This window comes from Fundulus heteroclitus, unplaced genomic scaffold (assembly GCF_011125445.2).
Source record: "Fundulus heteroclitus isolate FHET01 unplaced genomic scaffold, MU-UCD_Fhet_4.1 scaffold_36, whole genome shotgun sequence".
Classification (NCBI taxonomy): Eukaryota; Metazoa; Chordata; class Actinopteri; order Cyprinodontiformes; family Fundulidae; genus Fundulus; species Fundulus heteroclitus.
In genome coordinates this window covers 2,075,354-2,100,041 of record NW_023396770.1, presented here as the reverse complement: position 1 = coordinate 2,100,041, position 24,688 = coordinate 2,075,354, and the positions used below count along the sequence as shown (strand labels likewise).

Here is a 24,688-nt window from a genome sequence, read left to right as displayed (position 1 = left end):
TAAAATACTTAAAAACAAGATAAACATAGAGTATACAAATGTTTACAAATAATTATAAACATTGTTTTGCTTTGAGTCAAGCTCCAGAAAAATATTTTACAATTCTTTTTAAATCTTTATTGTGCTCCGCTCCGGCCTATTGGCCACCGCAGGGGTTCGCGCACCGCCGGCCGTCAGCCATGGCAGAAGCTGTCACGCATTTTCCCCGCCTATCCACCGGGCAATACACACGAAGGCATTGAGCAGCGCTTCCCCACGACTCGCAAAAAATCTGGTGCAGATCGGTTGATGCAGCGATGCATTTGGCCACCGGAGGCAGTGGCGACCCACCAGCTTTAAATCTATGTATTGACATCTTCAAAATGGTCTTATAGCTTAAAAGATCATCTTGTTTTGGTTGATTTTGTAGCCGAATAGAAGAGATGTTCTCAAAGCATTAAATAAGCCTTTTGACTTTTAAAAATGTTGTCCTTTTAATGTAATTTTAAGTTACTTTTCATTAAATTTGTCAATATCCTATGGAAGTCTGGACATATGGCAGCGGCATTTCAGGTGACTTCGCCACGCCACCACGCTGCCCTGCTCCCTCAAATCCAGTTGATTTTGTAGCCGAATAGAAAAGATGTTCTCAAAGCATTAAATAAGCCTTTTGACTTTTAAAAATGTTGTCCTTTTAATGTAATTTTAAGTTACTTTTCATTAAATTTGTCAATATCCTATGGAAGTCTGGACATATGGCAGCAGCGTTTCAGGTGACTTCGCCACGCCACCACGCCTCACTGCTCCATGGAATCCAGTTGGGCCTGGAATCCACAACACACCAACATGTCTTCTGTCTGTGGACACAGTTTCATGTTGATTAGCTCAGAGGGGTAACATAGCAACCATATACAGCAAAACATGACACTTCCTGTTGTCAGGGGGCGTGGCCTAAGTGATGTCATCATTTGACCATTGGATATTGTAGAAGACCCAATGATGATCAATCACAGAAAGTTTGGTGCCTCTGTGTGTTTCTGTGTAGGAGATATAACAGTTTTATTTTTTGTGGCGAGTAGGTGAACTTTGACCCCTGCTAACCCCCCTTCAAAATGCTCAAAAACTCACCGTTTTGATAACTTTTAATTGGCCATGCCTTATGATCAGACTGACCTAGTTTCAAGACGCTCGCTCAAAATCTCTAGGAGGAGTTCGATCAAATACCAATGCTGTAAACGTCAAAAATGGGGTCAAAATCAGACCTTCAATCTAAAATGGCCGATTTCCTGTGATACTTGCACTATGACATTAATTGTAAATTCTGAGCGTCTTGGTGAGCTCTACCAATGTACCAAATCTCATGTCTCTACGATGAAGTAAGTGAATAGCAAAGGGTCCTTTGAAAATTGCTAGGTGGCGCCATTGAGGTATTTTTCTTTTGATTTTTGTGACGACCTTAAAATACTAAATTTTTAAACAGTCTTCATGCATCCGCCAAGTTTGGTGAGTTTTTGAATATGATAAAGCCCTCAAAAAGGCCCCTGTTTGGGGTGGCAGATTAATAATAATAATTAAACACTACAGATACAATAGGCCTTCGCAGCGCTTCGCTGCTCGGGCCTAATTAAACAACACAGATACAATAGGCCTTCGCAGCGCTTCGCTGCTCGGGCCTAATTAAAACCGCAAGCGGTGATGATCGGCCCTTGCAGCCAAGCGCCGCTCTGGCCTATGGGCCACCGCTAGAGGTACGCGCACCTCCCACCGCCAGCCACCGCTGAAGCTGTCATGCATTTTCCTCACCCATCTACCATGCAATACACACGTACGCGTTGGGCAGCGCTCCCCCACGACTCACAAAAAATCTGGTGCAGATCGGTCGATGCACCGAGGAGACACAGCCGTTGAATAATGAAAATGCATTCGGCCACCGGGCCGGACTAAATCGTTCGGCGGGCCAGATCCAGCCCGCAGGCCGTACGTTTGACACCCCTGGTTTAAACACTAGTATACAAATTTAATCAAAGGTATCTTACTAGCTGTTAATCCAGCTTCATGTGAAAAGTTAACAAAACCTTTTTAGTTATTTAAAGTTAATTATTTCATGTGTTTAAGGGTTTCGTTTCTTGCATTAAGACAGCTTTTATGAAAGTTTGACAGTTAAATTGGTGGATACACACCCAAAAGTAATAATGTAAAAGTAACACTTTAGCAATTGGAATATTGCTAAAGTAACACGTTAGCAATATTCCACATGTGTATGTTGTGTACAAACTTTAGTAATTTCTAACAGACCACTTCACTCTCAGAAAGCAGGTCTGCTGGTGGTTCCTAAAGTCTGTAAAACCAGAACGGGAGGCAGATCCTTAAGCTATCATGCTCCTCTCCAGTGGAACCAACTCCCAGTTTTGGTCCGTGACGCAGACACCCTGTCTACTTTTAAGACTAATCCTAAAACTTTCCTTTTTCCATCCATCCATCGTCTTCCGCTTATCCGGGGTCAGGTCGCGGGGGTAGCAGCTTCAAGAGGGAGGCCCACACCTTCCTCTCCCCAGCCACTTGGGCCACTTCCTCCGGGGGAATCCCAAAGCGTTCCCAGGCCAGCAGAGTCTCTCCAGCGTGTCCTGGGTCTTCCCCTGGGCCTCCTCCCGGTGGGACATGCCCGGAACACCTCACCAGGGAGACGTCCAAGAGGCATCCTGACCAGATGCCCGAGCCACCTCAAGTGGCTCCTCTCAATGTGAAGGAGCAGCGGCTCTACTCTGAGTCCTCCACGGATGACTGAGCTCCTCACCCTATCTCTAAGGGAGAGCCCAGACACACTATGGAGAAAACTCATTTTGGCCGCTTGTATCCGGGATCTCGTTCTTTCGGTCACGACCCAAAGCTCGTGACCATAGATGAGGGTAGGAACGTAGATTGACTGGTAAATCGAGAGCTGGGCCTTTTGGCTCAGCTCTCTCTTCACCACAACGGATCGGTACAGCGCCAGCTTCACAGCCGACGCTGCACCCATCCGCCTGTCGATCTCCCGCTCCATGTTCTCTTCATTCGTGAACAAGACCCCAAGATACTTGAACTCCTCCTCTAGAAGCTGGCTCTTGGGACTTTCCTTTTTGACAAAGCTTATAGTTAGAGTGGTTCATGTTACCCTGAGCTACCTCTATAGTTATGCTGCTATAGGCTTAGGCTGCTGGAGGACATCAGGGTCTATTGTTATTCAATTTTGCATGACTGTTGTCATTTCAGCTTTTAACTTTTTGTTTTTTCTATTTTTTCTCCATAGTAGGTACACCTGGTCTGGCGTTCTGTTAGCTGTGACATCATCTAGGGAAGACAGATCACCTGTTATTACCATCTAATGTAAAACACATTACTGGATCAATGTGTGCTTCTGTGCTTTTTTGTCTGTCTTGTTGTGTCTCTTCTCTCTCTTTTGTAAACCCTAGTCGGTCAAGGCTGATTACCGTTCATACTGAGCCCGGTTCTGCTGGAGGTTTTTCCTTCCTGTTAATGGGGAGTTTTTCCTTCTGCTGTCACTTCATGCTTGATCAGTATGAGGGATTGCTGCAAAGCCATGTACAATGCAAACGACTCTCCCTGTGGCTCTATGCTTCTTCAGGAGTGAATGCTGCTTGTTACGACTTTGATGCAATCAACTGGTTCCCTTATATAGGATTTCTTTTACCAATCTGGATAATCTGACTTAATATGTATAATCTGATTGATTTTGACATTGTAAACTTCCTTTAGATGACATGCAGGCATGGACTGGTAATCGGACGTACCGGGCATTTTCCCGGTGGGCCGACGTGCTGTTTGGGCCGGCAGACACGACAAGTATATTAATAATATGTATTATTATTATTATTATTTTATATATCAGTCTTGTTATATTTGCATAATGCATAAAGAAAAATAAAATCAGCAGTGCAAGAGTCTGTTCCGATCATCCGGCCCTTACCACGGGCTACTGCAGCCCATTGGTTATCATCCCTGACAGTCTAAAGGGCTAGGCCAATCATAAAGTAGAAAAACACCTTCACGCTCCATGTGGAACTTTGTGCAGCGGTGTTCACAGTAGTAATGGATAAGAAACGCAAGGGAGGCGCAGAGAAACTGCACGAAAAAAAGAAACGAGTTCTTCAAACGGACGCTGCGAAATGTGTCAGACTGACTGACATGTTCCCAACAGCAGGCCCTTCATCTGCTCCGTTGTCTGATGTAAAATATGGTGGTGGTTGTAGTCAGTGACGTGCGGTAGGGTTCATAGCTGGTGAGGCACTGACGTCATCAGAGTCAGATTTACAAATATATACACTCTACAGAGTAGACTTGTTGCAAAGTGCTGAAGGAGACTGATTGAGCCAAATTAATTCACCAAGAGACATGGAAAAATATTGATTATTTGATGAAAAAATAAAAATAAATTATTTGTCATTTGACTGTAACAGTTTATGAGTTATGATGGATTTCTGCATTTGTAACACATTCTAAAACTATAACCCACATTACGCACATTTTATCACAAAAACAAAACATGAATAAGTATCGCTGTCTTACCTCTAGTTATAATTTAAGTCCCTGCGGCGCTCTTTCTGAACAAAAATATCATCATTTTCCGGTAAAAGTTCTCTTTATCTTCTTCAGTTTTAAAAGTCTCTCAGTCTCAATGGAGCTCACTGCCAGGGAGGAAAGCCTTCCTTCATCAGTCCTGTTCCGCTGGATGTTTAGAGTCTTTTTAGTGCTTTACTTGTTTAGCAAAACTCGCTAATAAAACATCAATAACTTGTTTTGACTCTACTATTTGGGGATCACGAGCGGTGCCCCTTGAGCGCCCCCTGCCTAGCGGCCAAGGAACTGCCGACCTCACTTACAACCAGTTCTTTGCTGTTTATGATCAGCCAGCACCACGAAAACATGTTATCTGCACACAGTTTGATGACCAAAACACAATTCGTAATCCACATATATTAAATTGTGGAAAATCTGTTCATAACTGTTTGAACAATTGAATTTATGATCTAGAGACAGGAAGATGCATTCACAGAATGGAAGTCAGCGCAGTTAACATGGGATTGCACAATCCCAGGGGAGGCCAAGCTTGCTGCGGCCTCACCGGCTTCGCTATGAAGCGCCACCAAGGATTTACATGGAAAATAGCAAAAAGTCTGCGATTTTAAAGAAAATATGATCAAAAATTAGGAAATTAGATAAATAAAATACTTATTACAAATGACTGAGTAAATCAAAATTTATATTATGTTACTATATGTTTTCTTTCTTTCCATGATAAGTGAGGCCTTTCTCTGGTTCATTTTGTCATTGGCATCCTTTTTTACACAGTGAGTGCACATTAGTCCAATGTTACCCTACAGTATCTGGAAGACTAAATAGATCTGATGAGCAACTTACAATAACTTCTTATAATGATGTAACGTGATAATATGTGTGATTGACCCTGACACCTCTCTTTCTCTCTCTCTCTCTCTGATCTAAGAATAGTTGCTGTGCTGTGATGGAGTTTACATTTTACCGTGTTAATAAATTAAGATTTTAGAAGTATTTTAAGTGTCCACTCTCACTAATTTCCATTAACCTGACCTCAAGGTATTGTACAGTTGGTATACACATTCAGTACACAACAAAATGTGGTGGGCCAGTCTAATCCAAAATGCCAGGGCCGATTTTTTTTTGTCCCAGTACACCCCTGATGACATGTTTCATGATTTGGCGCTATATAAATAAAAAATGAAATGTATTGAACAAGAGTAAGTTTGTCAGTTTTCAAGCAGGATTTGTATATCTGTTCAACTTAAATATATAAGGAAACCAAAGAGTTAAGATCAGTTACTTACCAAGAGAAATTCCTTTGGGGTTCATTTGTGGTCTCTTGCTGCCCCCTGCTGGACAAGTTTGATCAAATATGATCAAACTTGATGATGATGGTATTTGATACCATGTCAACATGGTGTCAAAATTCAGATTTCAATCTAAAATGGCTTACTTCCTGTGATACTTGCACTATGACATTAATTGTAAATTCTGAGCGTCTTGCTGAGATCTACAACTGTACAAAATTTCATTACTCTACGATGAACTAAGTGAATAGCAAAGGGTCCTTTGAAAATTGCTTGGTGGCGCTATGGAGAAACTAAGTCCTGCTCACTAAAGTTTGTTATGGATTCCTGTTGGGGGGTGGATAAGGATGCATCCAAATGAGTTTTAAGCAGCTTGGCCCAAAACTGTGGAATTCAGAGCCAAACGTATGACAGCAGCGTTTGAGGTGAATATGCCACGCCGCCACGCCCCCCTGCTCCATCGAATCCAGTTGGGCCTGAAATCCACAACACATCAACATGTGTTCTGTCTGTGGACACAGTTTCATGTTGATTAGCTTAAAGGGGTAACATAGCGACCAATTACAACAAAACATGACACTTCCTGTTGTCAGGGGGCGTGGCCTAAGCAATGTCATCATTTGACCATTGGATATTGTAGAAGACCCGATGATGATCAATCACAGAAAGTTTGGTGCCTCTGTGTGTTTCTGTGTAGGAGATATAACAGTTTTATGTTTTGTGGCGAGTAGGTGAACTTTGACCCCTGCTAACGCCCCTTCAACATGCTCAAAAACTCACCGTTTTGATAACTTTTAATTGGCCATGCCTTATGATCAGACTGACCGAGTTTCAAGCCGCTCGCTCGAAATCCCTAGGAGGAGTTCGATCAAGTACCAATGCTGTAAACGTCAAAATTGAGGTCAAAATCAGACCTTCAATCTAAAATGGCCGACTTCCTGTGATATTTTCACTATGACATTAATTGTAAATTCTGAGCGTCTTGGTGAGCTCTACCACTGTACCAAATTTCATGTCTCTACGATGAAGTAAGTGAATAGCAAAGGGTCTTTTGAAAATTGCTAGGTGGCGCCGTTGAGGCATTTTTGTTTTGATTTTTGTGACGACCTTAAAATACAAAATTTTTAAACAGTCTTCTTGCATCCGCCAAGTTTGGTGAGTTTTTGAGTATGATAAAGCCCCCAAAAAGGCCCCTCTTTGGGGTGGCAGATTAATAATAATAATTAAACAACACAGATACAATAGGCCTTCGCAGCGCTTCGCTGCTCGGGCCTAATTAAAGCCGCAAGCGGCGATGAGCGGCCCTCGCAGCCAAGCACCGCTGGGGTACGCGCACCGCCTGCCGCCAGCCACCGCAGAAAATGTCACGCATTTTACGCGCACGTCCACCGGGCAATTCACACGAACCCGTTCGGCAGTGAAATCAGGTGCAGATCGGTTGATGCAGCAAGGAGATACAGCCGTTGAATAATGATATTGCATTTGGCCACCGGGCCGGACCAAATCGTTTGGCGGGCCGTATGTTTGACACCCCTGGTTTAAACATTACTTTACTGGTTGAAATGCAGTTCAAAGTCTTCAGCTGATCCAAAATGCTGCAGCAAGAGTTATGGAGATAGTTTCCTGCCAAAAGGTTGTAAACAGAAAAGGTGTTGCACACAAATAAAACTTGTTTTGCACACAAAAAGATGTGTTTCACACAAAAGAAATTGTTTTGCAAACTGTCCGCCAACCTTGCACCCAAAATATCATTTATAAGTTTTCCTCCAGTACAAAATGGTCTTTGCACACACAAAACAGCCTCTGCTCGACTAAGAAACAATCCCACCCACGCTGCGGTAAATTTGTGCCAAAAGTCATGTGATGCATTAAGAGTTGTTGTTCAGACTTCCCGACATTGAGAAGAATTCAGTTATCTCTAAACTATTGGGCTAATTTACTAAATGATTGCATTATTAGGTGCTGTAGAATGGATTGAGGAGGTGAGACCATTAAGAGCTGTCATATGTTCAGATTCAAGTTCATCATTGATCAGTTTAAAAAGAAATCATTCAGAAAGCCGTCCAGATATCTTATTAGTAATTCAACAAATATTATATCATATTCAGATGATGGGGTTATCAGCTGTGTTTCTTTGGGTTCCTGCACATATAGGAGTGAAAGGTAATTAAATGGCTGATAAGAAAGCTAAAGAGTCGATAAATAAAAGTAAGAGTGATTAAGAATAGACATGGGTAAATCAGAGGTTCAAAGTATTATGCTGCCATCTTGTGGTCAAAAATAATACCCGTTTTTATGACAAAATGACATCTTTGATGAAAATTAATTGACTTTTACATTCCTGCAGTGAAAAAGAAGGTTCATAATAAGTCATTTGGTTGGACAATTATTCAGAAAGCAAGAGAATTAGGATTAAATCATTGAAATATTAGTCCAACAGTACCATTATCAATAACACCACCATGGATCTTACCTGAATCAATAGTAGATTTAACAATATTGGAAAAGAAAAATAGAGATAAAATGTATATATGTAATTCTTTAATAGTGGAGGAATATATAGAACAGTTTTATAATTATGTAAAAATGTATACGGATGAATCAAAAAAATCAATTAGGACAAACTGGAGTAGGTGTAATAATTCCAGAGTTTAAACTGTATATAGGGAAGAAATTAAATGAAGGAATATCTGTTTATACGGCAGAAATGATTGCATTATTAGGTGCTGTAGAATGGATTGAGGAAGTGAGACCATTAAGAGCTGTCATATGTTCAGATTCAAGTTCATCATTGATCAGTTTAAAAAGAAATCATTCAGAAAGCCGTCCAGATATCTTATTAGTAATTCAACAAATATTATATCATATTCAGATGATGGGGTTATCAGCTGTGTTTCTTTGGGTTCCTGCACATATAGGAATGAAAGGTAATTAAATGGCTGATAAGAAAGCTAAAGAGTCGATAAATAAAAGTAAGAGTGATTAAGAATAGACATGGGTAAATCAGAGGTTCAAAGTATTATGCTGCCATCTTGTGGTCAAAAATAATACCCGTTTTTATGACAAAATGACATCTTTGATGAAAATTAATTGACTTTCTTTAGGGTTTACACAATTGGTCCAAGAGACTTTTTTGTAGGGACTGAGAAGTTACATCTGCTTACCAAGTTTCATAATTCTCAGACAAAGCATGGCTTGGGGCTTACTGATTTAATGCGTTTTTAATGGTTTTCCACAAACCTGATTTTTGCAATGTGACAGCTCAGGCAAATAGGCATATTTCATAAAACCTTTGATAACTTTTAACCCTCAAGGTCTCATCTCCACGCTGAAAAAATTTGAAAGTGATAGCTTAAAATGCCTAGGACTAGTTCGTTAAAGTTTGAGGCAAAAACCGTCAATATTTTACCCTTTGACCCAAAATGGCAGGCTTCCTGTGGGTTTTAGAGCATACCCACAATAGACTTTTTTTCATAACTTTAGGAAAGCTACCTAGGTAAAAAATTTCAGCTTTCTACGTGTTACGGTTTGGCCCAACTCACTCTAGTTGGCGCTGTTGAGCGGGTTTGCCACGCCCGCTTTTAATTACACTAAACTCATGCGATTTCTCACGGGGGACAATTTTGGGCAAAGTTTGGTGAGTTTTCATGCATGTTTAGGCCTCCAAAAAGCCGTTTCAAAAGTCCCAAGAATAAATAATAATAATAATTAAAGCCGCAAGCGGCGATGAGCGGCCCTCGCAGCCAAGCACCGCTGGGGTACGCGCACCGCCTGCCGCCAGCCACCGCAGAAGCTGTCACGCATTTTACGCGCGCGTCCACCGGGCAATTCACACGAACCCGTTCGGCAGTGAAATCAGGTGCAGATCGGTTGATGCAGCAAGGAGATACAGCTGTTGAATAATGATATTGCATTTGGCCACCGGGCCGGACCAAATCGTTTGGCGGGCCGTACGTTTGACACCCCTGGTTTAAACATTAGTTTACTGGTTGAAATGCAGTTCAAAGTCTTCAGCTGATCCAAAATGCTGCAGCAAGAGTTATGGAGATAGTTTCCTGCCAAAAGGTTGTAAACAGAAAAGGTGTTGCACACAAATAAAACTTGTTTTGCACACAAAAAGATGTGTTTCACACAAAAGAAATTGTTTTGCAAACTGTCCGCCAACCTTGAACTCAAAATATCATTTATAAGTTTTCCTCCAGTACAAAATGGTCTCTGCACACACAAAACAGCCTCTGCTCGACTAAGAAACAATCCCACCCACGCTGCGGTAAATTTGTGCCAAAAGTCACGTGATGCATTAAGAGTTGTTGTTCAGACTTCCCGACATTGAGAAGAATTCAGTTATCTCTAAACTATTGGGCTAATTTACTAAATGATTGCATTATTAGGTGCTGTAGAATGGATTGAGGAAGTGAGACCATTAAGAGCTGTCATATGTTCAGATTCAAGTTCATCATTGATCAGTTTAAAAAGAAATCATTCAGAAAGCCGTCCAGATATCTTATTAGTAATTCAACAAATATTATATCATATTCAGATGATGGGGTTATCAGCTGTGTTTCTTTGGGTTCCTGCACATATAGGAGTGAAAGGTAATTAAATGGCTGATAAGAAAGCTAAAGAGTCGATAAATAAAAGTAAGAGTGATTAAGAATAGACATGGGTAAATCAGAGGTTCAAAGTATTATGCTGCCATCTTGTGGTCAAAAATAATACCCGTTTTTATGACAAAATGACATCTTTGATGAAAATTAATTGACTTTTACATTCCTGCAGTGAAAAAGAAGGTTCATAATAAGTCATTTGGTTGGACAATTATTCAGAAAGCAAGAGAATTAGGATTAAATCATTGAAATATTAGTCCAACAGTACCATTATCAATAAAACCACCATGGATCTTACCTGAATCAATAGTAGATTTAACAATATTGGAAAAGAAAAATAGAGATAAAATGTATATATGTAATTCTTTAATAGTGGAGGAATATATAGAACAGTTTTATAATTATGTAAAAATGTATACGGATGAATCAAAAAAATCAATTAGGACAAACTGGAGTAGGTGTAATAATTCCAGAGTTTAAACTGCATATAGGGAAGAAATTAAATGAAGGAATATCTGTTTATACGGCAGAAATGATTGCATTATTAGGTGCTGTAGAATGGATTGAGGAAGTGAGACCATTAAGAGCTGTCATATGTTCAGATTCAAGTTCATCATTGATCAGTTTAAAAAGAAATAATTCAGAAAGCCGTCCAGATATCTTATTAGTAATTCAACAAATATTATATCATATTCAGATGATGGGGTTATCAGCTGTGTTTCTTTGGGTTCCTGCACATATAGGAATGAAAGGTAATTAAATGGCTGATAAGAAAGCTAAAGAGTCGATAAATAAAAGTAAGAGTGATTAAGAATAGACATGGGTAAATCAGAGGTTCAAAGTATTATGCTGCCATCTTGTGGTCAAAAATAATACCCGTTTTTATGACAAAATGACATCTTTGATGAAAATTAATTGACTTTCTTTAGGGTTTACACAATTGGTCCAAGAGACTTTTTTGTAGGGACTGAGAAGTTACATCTGCTTACCAAGTTTCATAATTCTCAGACAAAGCATGGCTTGGGGCTTACTGATTTAATGCGTTTTTAATGGTTTTCCACAAACCTGATTTTTGCAATGTGACAGCTCAGGCAAATATGCATATTTCATAAAACCTTTGATAACTTTTAACCCTCAAGGTCTCATCTCCACGCTGAAAAAATTTGAAAGTGATAGCTTAAAATGCCTAGGACTAGTTTGTTAAAGTTTGAGGCAAAAACCGTCAATATTTTACCCTTTGACCCAAAATGGCAGGCTTCCTGTGGGTTTTAGAGCATACCCACAATAGACTTTTTTTCATAACTTTGAGAAAGCTACCTAGGTAAAAAATTTCAGCTTTCTACGTGTTACGGTTTGGCCCAACTCACTCTAGTTGGCGCTGTTGAGCGGGTTTGCCACGCCCGCTTTCAATTACACTAAAATCATGCGATTTCTCACGGGGGACAATTTTGGGCAAAGTTTGGTGAGTTTTCATGCATGTTTAGGCCTCCAAAAAGCCGTTTCAAAAGTCCCAAGAATAAATAATAATAATAATAATAATAATAATAATAATAAAATCTGCAGTTACAATAGGCCTTCGCAGCGCTTAGCTGCTCGGGCCTAATAATCATAATTAAAGCCGCAAGCGGCGATGAGCGGCCCTCGCAGCCAAGCACCGCTGGGGTACGCGCACCGCCTGCCGCCAGCCGCCGCAGAAAATGTCACGCACTTTACGCGCACGTCCACCGGGCAATTCACACGAACCCGTTCGGCAGTGAAATCAGGTGCAGATCGGTTGATGCAGCAAGGAGATACAGCCGTTGAATAATGATATTGCATTTGGCCACCGGGCCGGACCAAATCGTTTGGCGGGCCGTACGTTTGACACCCCTGGTTTAAACATTACTTTACTGGTTGAAATGCAGTTCAAAGTCTTCAGCTGATCCAAAATGCTGCAGCAAGAGTTATGGAGATAGTTTCCTGCCAAAAGGTTGTAAACAGAAAAGGTGTTGCACACAAATAAAACTTGTTTTGCACACAAAAAGATGTTTCACACAAAAGAAATTGTTTTGCAAACTGTCCGCCAACCTTGCACTCAAAATATCATTTATAAGTTTTCCTCCAGTACAAAATGGTCTCTGCACACACAAAACAGCCTCTGCTCGACTAAGAAACAATCCCACCCACGCTGCGGTAAATTTGTGCCAAAAAGTCACGTGATGCATTAAGAGTTGTTGTTCAGACTTCCCGACATTGAGAAGAATTCAGTTATCTCTAAACTATTGGGCTAATTTACTAAATTATTGCATTATTAGGTGCTGTAGAATGGATTGAGGAGGTGAGACCATTAAGAGCTGTCATATGTTCAGATTCAAGTTCATCATTGATCAGTTTAAAAAGAAATCATTCAGAAAGCCGTCCAGATATCTTATTAGTAATTCAACAAATATTATATCATATTCAGATGATGGGGTTATCAGCTGTGTTTCTTTGGGTTCCTGCACATATAGGAGTGAAAGGTAATTAAATGGCTGATAAGAAAGCTAAAGAGTCGATAAATAAAAGTAAGAGTGATTAAGAATAGACATGGGTAAATCAGAGGTTCAAAGTATTATGCTGCCATCTTGTGGTCAAAAATAATACCTGTTTTTATGACAAAATGACATCTTTGATGAAAATTAATTGACTTTTACATTCCTGCAGTGAAAAAGAAGGTTCATAATAAGTCATTTGGTTGGACAATTATTCAGAAAGCAAGAGAATTAGGATTAAATCATTGAAATATTAGTCCAACAGTACCATTATCAATAACACCACCATGGATCTTACCTGAATCAATAGTAGATTTAACAATATTGGAAAAGAAAAATAGAGATAAAATGTATATATGTAATTCTTTAATAGTGGAGGAATATATAGAACAGTTTTATAATTATGTAAAAATGTATACGGATGAATCAAAAAAATCAATTAGGACAAACTGGAGTAGGTGTAATAATTCCAGAGTTTAAACTGCATATAGGGAAGAAATTAAATGAAGGAATATCTGTTTACACGGCAGAAATGATTGCATTATTAGGTGCTGTAGAATGGATTGAGGAAGTGAGACCATTAAGAGCTGTCATATGTTCAGATTCAAGTTCATCATTGATCAGTTTAAAAAGAAATCATTCAGAAAGCCGTCCAGATATCTTATTAGTAATTCAACAAATATTATATCATATTCAGATGATGGGGTTATCAGCTGTGTTTCTTTGGGTTCCTGCACATATAGGAATGAAAGGTAATTAAATGGCTGATAAGAAAGCTAAAGAGTCGATAAATAAAAGTAAGAGTGATTAAGAATAGACATGGGTAAATCAGAGGTTCAAAGTATTATGCTGCCATCTTGTGGTCAAAAATAATACCCGTTTTTATGACAAAATGACATCTTTGATGAAAATTAATTGGCTTTCTTTAGGGTTTACACAATTGGTCCAAGAGACTTTTTTGTAGGGACTGAGAAGTTACATCTGCTTACCAAGTTTCATAATTCTCAGACAAAGCATGGCTTGGGGCTTACTGATTTAATGCGTTTTTAATGGTTTTCCACAAACCTGATTTTTGCAATGTGACAGCTCAGGCAAATATGCATATTTCATAAAACCTTTGATAACTTTTAACCCTCAAGGTCTCATCTCCACGCTGAAAAAAATTGAAAGTGATAGCTTAAAATGCCTAGGACTAGTTCGTTAAAGTTTGAGGCAAAAACCGTCAATATTTTACCCTTTGACCCAAAATGGCAGGCTTCCTGTGGGTTTTAGAGCATACCCACAATAGACTTTTTTTCATAACTTTAAGAAAGCTACCTAGGTAAAAAATTTCAGCTTTCTACGTGTTACGGTTTGGCCCAACTCACTCTAGTTGGCGCTGTTGAGCGGGTTTGCCACGCCCGCCTTCAATTACACTAAAATCATGCGATTTCTCACGGGGGACAATTTTGGGCAAAGTTTGGTGAGTTTTCATGCATGTTTAGGCCTCCAAAAAGCCGTTTCAAAAGTCCCAAGAATAAATAATAATAATAATAATAATAATAATAATAATAATAAAATCTGCAGTTACAATAGGCCTTCGCAGCGCTTAGCTGCTCGGGCCTAATAAAATCTGCAGTTACAATAGGCCTTCGCAGCGCTTAGCTGCTCGGGCCTAATAATAATAATAATAATAATAATAATAAAATCTGCAGTTACAATAGGCCTTCGCAGCGCTTAGCTGCTCGGGCCTAATAATAATAATAATAAAATCTGCAGTTACAATAGGCCTTCGCAGCGCTTAGCTGCTCGGGCCTAATAATAATAATAATAATAATAATAAAATCTGCAGTTACAATAGGCCTTCGCAGCGCTTAGCTGCTCGAGCCTAATAATAAGAAACAACACAGATACAATAGGCCTTCGCAGCGCTTCGCTGCTCGGGCCTAATAATAATAAGAAACAACACAGAAACAATAGGCCTTCGCAGCGCTTCGCTGCTCGGGCCTAATAATAAGAAACAACACAGAAACAATAGGCCTTCGCAGCGCTTCGCTGCTCGGGCCTAATTAACACTACAGATACAATAGGCCTTCGCAGCGCTTCGCTGCTGGGGCCTAATAAGAAACAACACAGAAACAATAGGCCTTCGCAGCGCTTCGCTGCTCGGGCCTAATAATAAGAAACAACACAGAAACAATAGGCCTTCGCAGCGCTTCGCTGCTCGGGCCTAATTAAACAAGAGTACAAAGTTATATCACAGTTAAATCAAAGTACAGTAGGTTTCTACTATACTGTTACATTTCTATTGGTTGGGCCTCATCAGTTTATAATTGCACATATATTTAAGCCCAAAATTATTTACAGGACTGTCTTAGAAAATTAGAATATTGTGATAAAGTTCTTTATTTTCTGTAATGCAATTAAAAAACATGAAATGTCATACATTCTGCATTCATTACAAATCAACTGAAATATCGCAAGCCTTTTATTGTTTTAATAATCGCTGATTATGGCTTACAGCTGAAGAAAACTCAAAAATCCTATCTCAAAATATTAGAATATTTCCTCAGACCAAGTAAAAAAAAAATTATAACAGCAAAACAAAATCAAACATTTGAAAATGTCCGTTAATGCACTCAGTACTTGGTTGGGAATGCTTTTGCACAGATTAGTGCATCAATGCGGCGTGGCATGGAGGCAATCAGCCTGTGGCATTGCTGAGGTGTTATGGATGCCCAGGATGCTTCAATAGCGGCCTTTAGCTCATTTGCATTGTTGGCTCTGGTGTCTTTCAGCTTCTTCTTCACAATACCCCACAAATTCTCTATGGGGTTCAGGTCAGGGGAATTGGCAGGCCAATCAAGGACAGTAATGCCATGGTCAGTACACCAGTTACTGTGAGAATCTGATGTCGTCTCTTAACCACTACCATACTTGTGATTTAGTTTACTGAACCAAGCTGAGTGTTTTTTCAAGGCTCAGGAAACCCTGCAGTGTTTCCAGTTAATTAGACGATTCAAGTGATTAGTTAAATAGCCTACTAGTATACTTTTTCACGATATTCTAATTTTCTGAGACAGTCCTGTATACTTCTGGCAGATTCATGTTGAAATTAATCTTCTGAAAGCAACTAATGAAAACATCTTAGATCTTCCCGGGCAGAGTGGTAACTTCTCCATCTAGAGGAAGGTAAAGATTAGGGTGATGGTGAGGAGGCCTTAAACCCTCAAAGAGTTGGAGCTCATCACCAAAGATAATTTAAAATAATACCAGAGGAGAAAGAGGAAAAGACTTGATGGCTTTAATGCAAAGTAATATTTTCCATGGAATATCGTTAAGGATATTAAAAAAAATTCACAGGACTTTTTAATTAAATATAGATAAAAACAGAATGATTTATTTGTCATAATAGTCATCTTTTACATTACAGTATTATGTTTGGAGACATGACATTTCATTATACATCAGAAACAAGCTTTTTAGTGGCCTAAAAATATTTTTTTAATATAAGCCTAACAGAAGTATCAATAATTTTGGGCTAAACTGTATAAAAAGGAGCACGTTCACATTTTAATGATATAGTGGCAGTTGTTTTTGGATTTGAGCTCTGAACGGATTATCTTATCTAACAGACACAACACAGAAGAATTAAGAAATGTTTTCCGTTTGGCATTAAAATAGCTTGAAGTAATTATTTTATAAACACTTTCACACAATCCTGCAGGGGAGTTTTCTTAAATGAAAGTTTTCTGACAGCATAAGAACTTTTATGGTGGTGGTGTTTTCCCAAACTGATCCTGCACCAGAAAATGAATCACTTTGTCTTTGACTTCTTCAGGAATATCAAGACGCTTCTTACCAAAATATGACTCTAAATCTTTCAAGACTGAATAATATTTATTTTCCCAGGAGGATCCATGATTCTGCATTACAACTTTCAGAACTTGAATCCAGTTTAACTGAAACAACTGACCACAATCTAACACTGACCGGAGGAGGTTAAAAATAATTTCTGTACTGTCTTTGGTTGCAACTAATTCTGTTTCATTTAAAGAAATCTTTTTCTTTTCAGCCCAGCGGTGCACTAACGTTAAATCTTCTCCTAATTTTTCATCGTTCTTGCCTGTATCATACATCATAAAGTAGTTTCCAGACAAAACAGTGAAGTCTTGTTTAAAGACGCTGCTGATATCATTTAGAAAGATGTAGAAGAGGACTTGAGCGGGTAAACACTGCTGAGGTAGACCATAAGAGTGTTTGTGGTTATAGAGATAACTTTTTATGAGACAAATAGCTGAATCTGAAAAACCATATTCCCTCAGTATATTGAGGAGCAGTTCATGACGGATGCTGTGAAACAGAGAACTAAAATCCAAGAAAATACTATAAACTATCCCAGTTTTCTTGACGTCTCCTGTCGTGTTGATCCACTCAGATTTTATTTGACTGATTTCATCCTCCCTTGGTGTTGAAGGAATCAGATCATTTAGATTAAGGCGCTGTCTAACCTGGCCGCAAAGAACAGCTTCAAAGATTAAACCTAACATAATGTGAACACCATGCTTATGGTTGTTCTCTCTGAAAAATGTACATTTGTTTCCTGACATTAAGGCTGTTTTGGGGTTTATCAGCTCAGATGGAAACACTTGACTGCGGATGAATCCGTTCAGGATGTGACAGATGGGAACAGAGATGTAATCAGCTGCACGTTTCAGCAGTTTAAGCTCAGTTTTATCTATTCCACGAGACACATTATCACAGAAATATATCAACCGTTTCTTTACTGTTTCAGCATCAGTGTCCTTGAAACTAAGTAACTCTCTTGTTTGTGAGTTGTTTTGAAGTTGATCGTCATCAGGAACCAACTCCTCAGTTTTAGTCTTAGTTTGTTGGAGATCTTTCGGGTGGTCTCCCTCTTTTGTTATGTTGATCACATAAGAAGGCAAACTTTTACCCAAAACCTCTTGAAATATTGGTAATAGTTTCTCAGGATGATCCTGTGCAGCTTCTACTTTCCCACAGAAAATCTCCTTTTGTTTTGTCTCAATCTGTTCTAAAACTTTATCACGCTCATCGTTTTCTATTTTTTCCTCTTTTTTCTTCTTTTCAGCTATGAAAGATGTCCACTCATTGTCTACCTTCAGGTTATCATAGATATTTGTTATCCATGGTTTACTATGTTTATCTGCTATTGAGAGAAATGTATCTGTAAATGTGGACAGTGGATCAGATTCTTCATGCATTTTAGTCCACTCAGCCTTCTCTAGATCAATCTTATAGCTTCCTTCATCAAACTCTTCATCTGACCTACACCATATTTTCTTCTCAGGAATGTTTATCCTTACTTTAGCCGTAATGAGGTTATGGTCACTGCAGCCGCTCATAGTAGAGCGTACATCTTGGCACATCTTTGGAATATTTGTATAAATGTGATCAATGCATGATGAAGATGAGTTTTTTTTATCATACCTGGTTTTAACCTCTACAATCTGAGTTAAGCCCAGTCCAGATATACCCTTTGGAGTATTCCCCTCTATCTCATTTTTCCAGTCAATATTTAAGTCGCCCATCAAAAAAATGTCTTTGTCCTTCTTCTCCTTTGATAACAAAGTCATTGTGTAATAGATACCAATTAGACCTGCATTATCTTGTTTACGTCTGTAGAAACTTCCTACTAGAACTGGTCTGCTACCAGGAAGTTTCATCTCAACCCAAATGATCTCAGCTTCAGTCTCCATCAGGTCAGACCTTAATGTAGTTTCAATATGATCCTGAACATACAGAGCAACACCACCTCCCTTATTTGGTCTGTCCTTCCTCCACATCCTGAAACCTGGTATGTAAACTTTACTGTCTTTAACTGAGGTGTTTAATTTAGTTTCACACAGAGCTAGAACATGGAGCTGATTTTCTAAAATTATCTGTCGAATACAAACGGTTTTGTTTCTAAGGCCATTAATGTTCAGAAGGGCCACAGATAAACACTTGAAGTCAGAGTTGTTTGTCTGAGATGACGTTGCCATTGTGGTGCTTGTAGACATCCTCGCCCTGAGTGAGACAGTGTAGTCCTCCTCTACTGGAAGCTGTAGAGAAAACATTAAATGTTGCATGTATTAAAACAGTTCCCACATATTAACCAAACATAGAATCTATGTGCTTATCCATCGTTAAATCTAACAGAAAAGATCACAACGTGTTTCCTTTCACTGAACCTGCACACGTCTGTATTGGTGTCCTGATACAGCTCAATAATTAGGTACAGAAATAAAACAAAAAGTTAAATAGGTCCTCTGGAGCATTTCTTCTTTGTTAAAATGTTTCTCTTCTCCAAAAGACTTATTTAATCTGAGGAGTTTCAGGTAAATTCAGGCTTAAAAGCAGAACATTCACACAGTGAATCAACCAGTTTAACTGTGACAATCAAAGCTGGTTCCTCCCTTTCAAAAGAGGACTAATTTTGATACCAATCGACTGGTATCCTGATGGTCCAACACATCCAACAATATCATCATCATCATCATCATCATCATCATCATCATCATCATCATCATCATCATCATCATCATCATCATCATCATCATCACTATTATCATCATCATCATCATCACCATCATCACCATCATCATCATCATCATCATCATCATCACTATCATCACTATCATCATCATCATCATCATCATCATCATCATCATCACCATCATCACCATCATCATCATCATCATCATCATCATCATCATCATCATCATCATCATCATCATCACCATCATCATCATCATCATCATTATCAATATCATGATCAGGATACCAACACTAGGACATTATTCAAGGTAAGATCTTTATCAGGAAAGGCCAGAGCCAGAAAGTCAAAAAGAATCTCCTAGTAATCTGAAAATCTTCCACATCAGCAGTGCTTGGTAAAAATTTAAAAGTAACACACCATGACATTACCTAATGTAAGATCTTTATCAGGAAAGGTGTTTCTTGTCACTGATCCAGTCCTCAAACACAAACTGGATTTTGTGTTTTAAAGTGAAACTTCAGAGGCTAAAGCAGAGCAGCAGTTCTCCTGGAAGTTACGATGGCCGACTGGTGCTAATGTCCAGCAAGCAGTGAAACGTGCTGAAAACAGACAGAAGAAAAAATATATATTTATTTGTATTTATATTGATCATGATTGCTGAAATAAGTACTTTTGTTTCTATGTGTCCATTAAACCTAGTTTTTTTTGTCATCAATGTTTTCCTAAAAAAAACTGAAAAACACTTTGAATTAAAGTCATTGATCTTCGAGGGATTGATGACCGTCCAGTGAAAGTGATGACAAGGATTTTATCATTTTCATACGGTAACAGGACTTCCAGACGTTCCAGATTATTGCTTTATAGTCTTTTTTTCCAGATAATTATAGCTTCTGTCCAACCTGGACCATCTACAGTTAACGTTTGAATACAAAACTTCAAACAGTCCAGTGTTTACACTGATGATCTGTCCATGACTGAATATTGATTTGCACTGCTGACTGTTTATTCACAGTACCAATTGTTTACATATACATTTGCAATACCGTACTTTTACTGTAATATGCATTTACCTTCCACTGCACTTTAATTTAAATAGCTGCTGTCCAAACTCTATTTATTCAATTTATAGAAACAGCTACCTGTATGTCATGCTCACAATTCTGCCTATAGTAATAGCCACCTGTACATATATTCATAGTGGGGTTGGGCGATATATCGAATATACTCGATGTATCTTGAGTTTTCCTTGCCGCAATATTGAAAATTACTTTATCGCGACCATCACGTGCAAATTTTCACGGCAAGATTGAGCCGCTGTATTTAATTCACTGTGAGTTTAGTTTCTCCCGCATTCTGTGAACGCATGATTCTTTTCGCCTCCAAGCCAGAAAGCGCTCTGGCGCAAACACGCACACGCAACAACGAAGCCGTGCGATTACGTAACGGTGACGAGGCGGCGAGAACCATGGCAACAGCGAGCGTTTTAGTGGAAGGATGTCGAACAAAATGCGGTAATTTCCTAAACATGCCGTAACACCATTGCCACAAAAGGTAGCAGTAGCACAAATTTGTTCCTCCACCTAAAACATCATGCAGTGCAACTCTTGTAAGCTCTGCATGTCGACCCCCCCCCCAAAAAAAACAATGGAAACTTCAATTAAACCAGACGTAAAATTGTTGAAACTGGCGTCTTCTTTTGCTAAAACCCATATGACAGAAAAAAATGTTTGTTTAAAATTTTCCAGCACCTAAAGAGCAACGGAAATATTCTTGAGATGCTCTGAATATGTAGCTGCGACTGGTCAGTTGATTTTAAAGTCACTATGCAAGCTTTGTTTTTGGGATTGTCACATTTTTATTATACAGATTTATATGTCTTAAGCACAAAAGAGCACCTTTTATTTCAGGTTTAATTTGTGTCAGATTTTTCCTTGGTGTTCCTTTTGGCCGCTGGGATGTTCTGTTTTTAAGGTCCAGTGTTGATCACAAAAGAGCACTAATATGACAATATTGTAATTTGTGAAAAACTTCTATGTGCAGCTGTGGTTAAAAAATAGCTAAAATATAACATTTTAAATACATTTTTTATTTTGCAATAAATCTTTCAAACAAAAAAGATTTGACACGTTAATATGAGATATGCCAATGCAACTTTAGTTACTATTTGGCTAAAAACATTTGTTATTCAGGGTTATTTGAACATATCATGATATATATCGTATGATATTAGATTTTCTTCATATCATCCACCCCTAATTCATAGTACATGTAAACTCTGTTATAATAATCATCTGTATATTATGCTATTGTACATATCTGTAAAACTCTATTCACAGTAATATCCACCTGCTATTGCACTTCTGGTTAGACCTAAACTGCATTTCGTTGCCTTGTACCTGTACCTGTGTAATGACAATAAAGCTGAATCTAATCTAATGTAAACTGTTCATGTACCAGTCTTTTACATCCGTTTATTCACCCACCTGTTAGAAGTTTTCAGCAAGGTGCCAGGTGGTTAAAATGTACACCATAGAAATATTATAGCTAGAAACTGAGGGAGACGCTGCAGCCTCTGGTTTAGATCTGCTTCAATCCTGCAGTCGGCTCAGCTTCTAAACTTCAGGATGGAGGAACCAGAAGAATCTGATGTTGGTCACAGTCACTGAAATGAGAACCAATCAGAGTCACAGTTTAATCGTTATGCTTCATTTCTAACTCAGTTTCCTGGTAACAGGTTTGTTCTCATTTACCTCAGACCGGTTCTTCAGGGTGTTTTTGGAAAAGACAAGTGATGAATAAATGCCTTTAAAGTGACGTATTAATAAACAAATGCTCAACATGTCTTTGAGGATGTTTAATATGAGTCATGACAGAAACTGATAAAAACTATTAATAATGTAAAAGCTTTCAATTAATTAATGACAACAGTAATTAAAAACGAATTCATTTATTTGTTTTTAATTATTTAAACAGGAAGTCCCATTGACATAAAATGTATTTAACTAGAAGAGACCTGGCCAAGATGGCTGCCATAAAAATAACAATGTATAACAGAGATCTATCATACATAATACTAAACAATTTAAAAATTACAATTCAATGATTATTAAAGTTGAATTTAATTGAATTAATTGTTGCAAAAAATTGAAATTCCACCTTCACTGCATCCTTTATGATGGTTATACATCTCTGTCATAGATATGATTGTAATGTTTGAGATGTTTGATGATGAAGGGAAATGCAGATAAAACAACAAGAAAAGACGTAAAACTAAATAATAAATTTCAGTTTTTTTCTGCCCAGAGTTCTTAAAAAGATTTCCTTTCAGTTTCTCCACTAAATCACTGACAGGGTCCTTCAGACAATCCCAGAAACAACAGAAAATATATTTAGATGGATGTTTAACAGAATTAATGTTTCTTACTTTATTAGGTTCTTCCTCAGTGAGAACATGGAGGCAATAAAACTGCTTTAAATAAATTATTGACATGAACATGACCTAGCAGGACCACCTCAACATTAAATTAAACAGATTTCAGTTTTCAGAGAATCTGGACCAACCAGCAGCTCCTCCTGACCCATCAGAACCGACGGAACAAGCTGTACCAGCTTCTGTTCTGCTTTATCAGAATATCCAACAGTTATTGCATCTCTGAGATCTAATGTTCCTTTCTTTTGTTGACAAATGTGTAAAGGTGCGTTCTCACCTGTGATCTCCAGGTAAAATCAATGCTTGTCAGACACAGACCCGACTCCTGCTGCTTCTCAGCTGATCCTCAACCTTTAAATACGTCCATCCTGATGTGTGTCAGAGTAAATATCTGAGCAGAAGTTCCTCCGCCTGCTTTCTGAGGAACGTCGTTCTTTTGTTCGTTCCAGGCAACAATCATGAAGGAATTTCACTCACCGTCACAAAGGTGTTCATCGTTGATCCTGTAACAATGCAGGTATTACCACACCTGAGACTGACGATCAGAAAGGAGACAGAACATATTTGTTTTGCTGTCAGGAAGATGTTCTCTACGTTCTCAGTCTTAGTGGAAGGACTTCAGAACCGGGTCCATGTTCTCTACGTTCTCAGTCTTAGTGGAAGGACTTCAGAACCGGGTCCATGTTCTCTACGTTCTTAGTCTTAGTGGAAGGACTTCAGAACCGGGTCCATGTTCTCTACGTTCTCAGTCTTAGTGGAAGGACTTCAGAACCGGGTCCATGTTCTCTACGTTCTTAGTCTTAGTGAGGACTTCAGAACCGGGTCCATGTTCTCTACGTTCTCAGTCTTAGTGGAAGGACTTCAGAACCGGGTCCATGTTCTCTACGTTCTCAGTCTTAGTGGAAGGACTTCAGAACCGGGTCCATGTTCTCTACGTTCTTAGTCTTAGTGGAAGGACTTCAGAACCGGGTCCATGTTCTCTACGTTCTCAGTCTTAGTGGAAGGACTTCAGAACCGGGTCCATGTTCTCTACGTTCTTAGTCTTAGTGAGGACTTCAGAACCGGGTCCATGTTCTCTACGTTCTTAGTCTTAGTGAGGACTTCAGAACCGGGTCCATGTTCTCTACGTTCTTAGTCTTAGTGAGGACTTCAGAACCGGGTCAATGTTCTCTACGTTCTTAGTCTTAGTGAGGACTTTAGAACCGGGTCCATGTTCTCTACATTCTTAGTCTTAGTGAGGACTTCAGAACCGGGGCCATGTTCTCTACGTTCTTAGTCTTAGTGAGGACTTCAGAACCGGGTCCATGTTCTCTACGTTCTTAGTCTTAGTGGAAGGACTTCAGAACCGGGTCCATGTTCTCTACGTTCTTAGTCTTAGTGAGGACTTCAGAACCGGGTCCATGTTCTCTACGTTCTTAGTCTTAGTGAGGACTTCAGAACCGGGTCCATGTTCTCTACGTTCTTATTCTTAGTGAGGACTTCAGAACCGGGTCCATGTTCTCTACGTTCTTAGTCTTAGTGAGGACTTCAGAACCGGGTCCATGTTCTCTACGTTCTTAGTCTTAGTGAGGACTTCAGAACCGGGTCCATGTTCTCTACGTTCTTAGTCTTAGTGGAAGGACTTCAGAACTGGGTCCATGTTCTCTACGTTCTTATTCTTAGTGGAAGGACTTCAGAACCGGGTCCATGTTCTCTACGTTCTTAGTCTTAGTGAGGACGCAGGCAGCAGCGTTCTGATCCACTTTTTAGGCAGACCTGTGAAAACACTGTTGCAGTGATCAGTTCTACTAAAGATAAAC

At 39.0% G+C, this 24,688-nt stretch overlaps 1 long non-coding RNA gene across 1 annotated transcript; it reads right to left on the bottom strand.

The window, feature by feature from the left end:
- Nucleotides 1-18,855: 18,855 nt before the first annotated feature.
- LOC118559893 lies at nt 18,856-23,212 on the bottom strand. Its single transcript, XR_004929001.1, has 4 exons — nt 23,167-23,212; nt 21,943-22,121; nt 19,888-20,058; nt 18,856-19,022 (listed from the first exon to the last, which is right to left on the bottom strand). It is a non-coding gene; the product is annotated as an uncharacterized LOC118559893 (long non-coding RNA).
- Nucleotides 23,213-24,688: the final 1,476 nt, after the last annotated feature.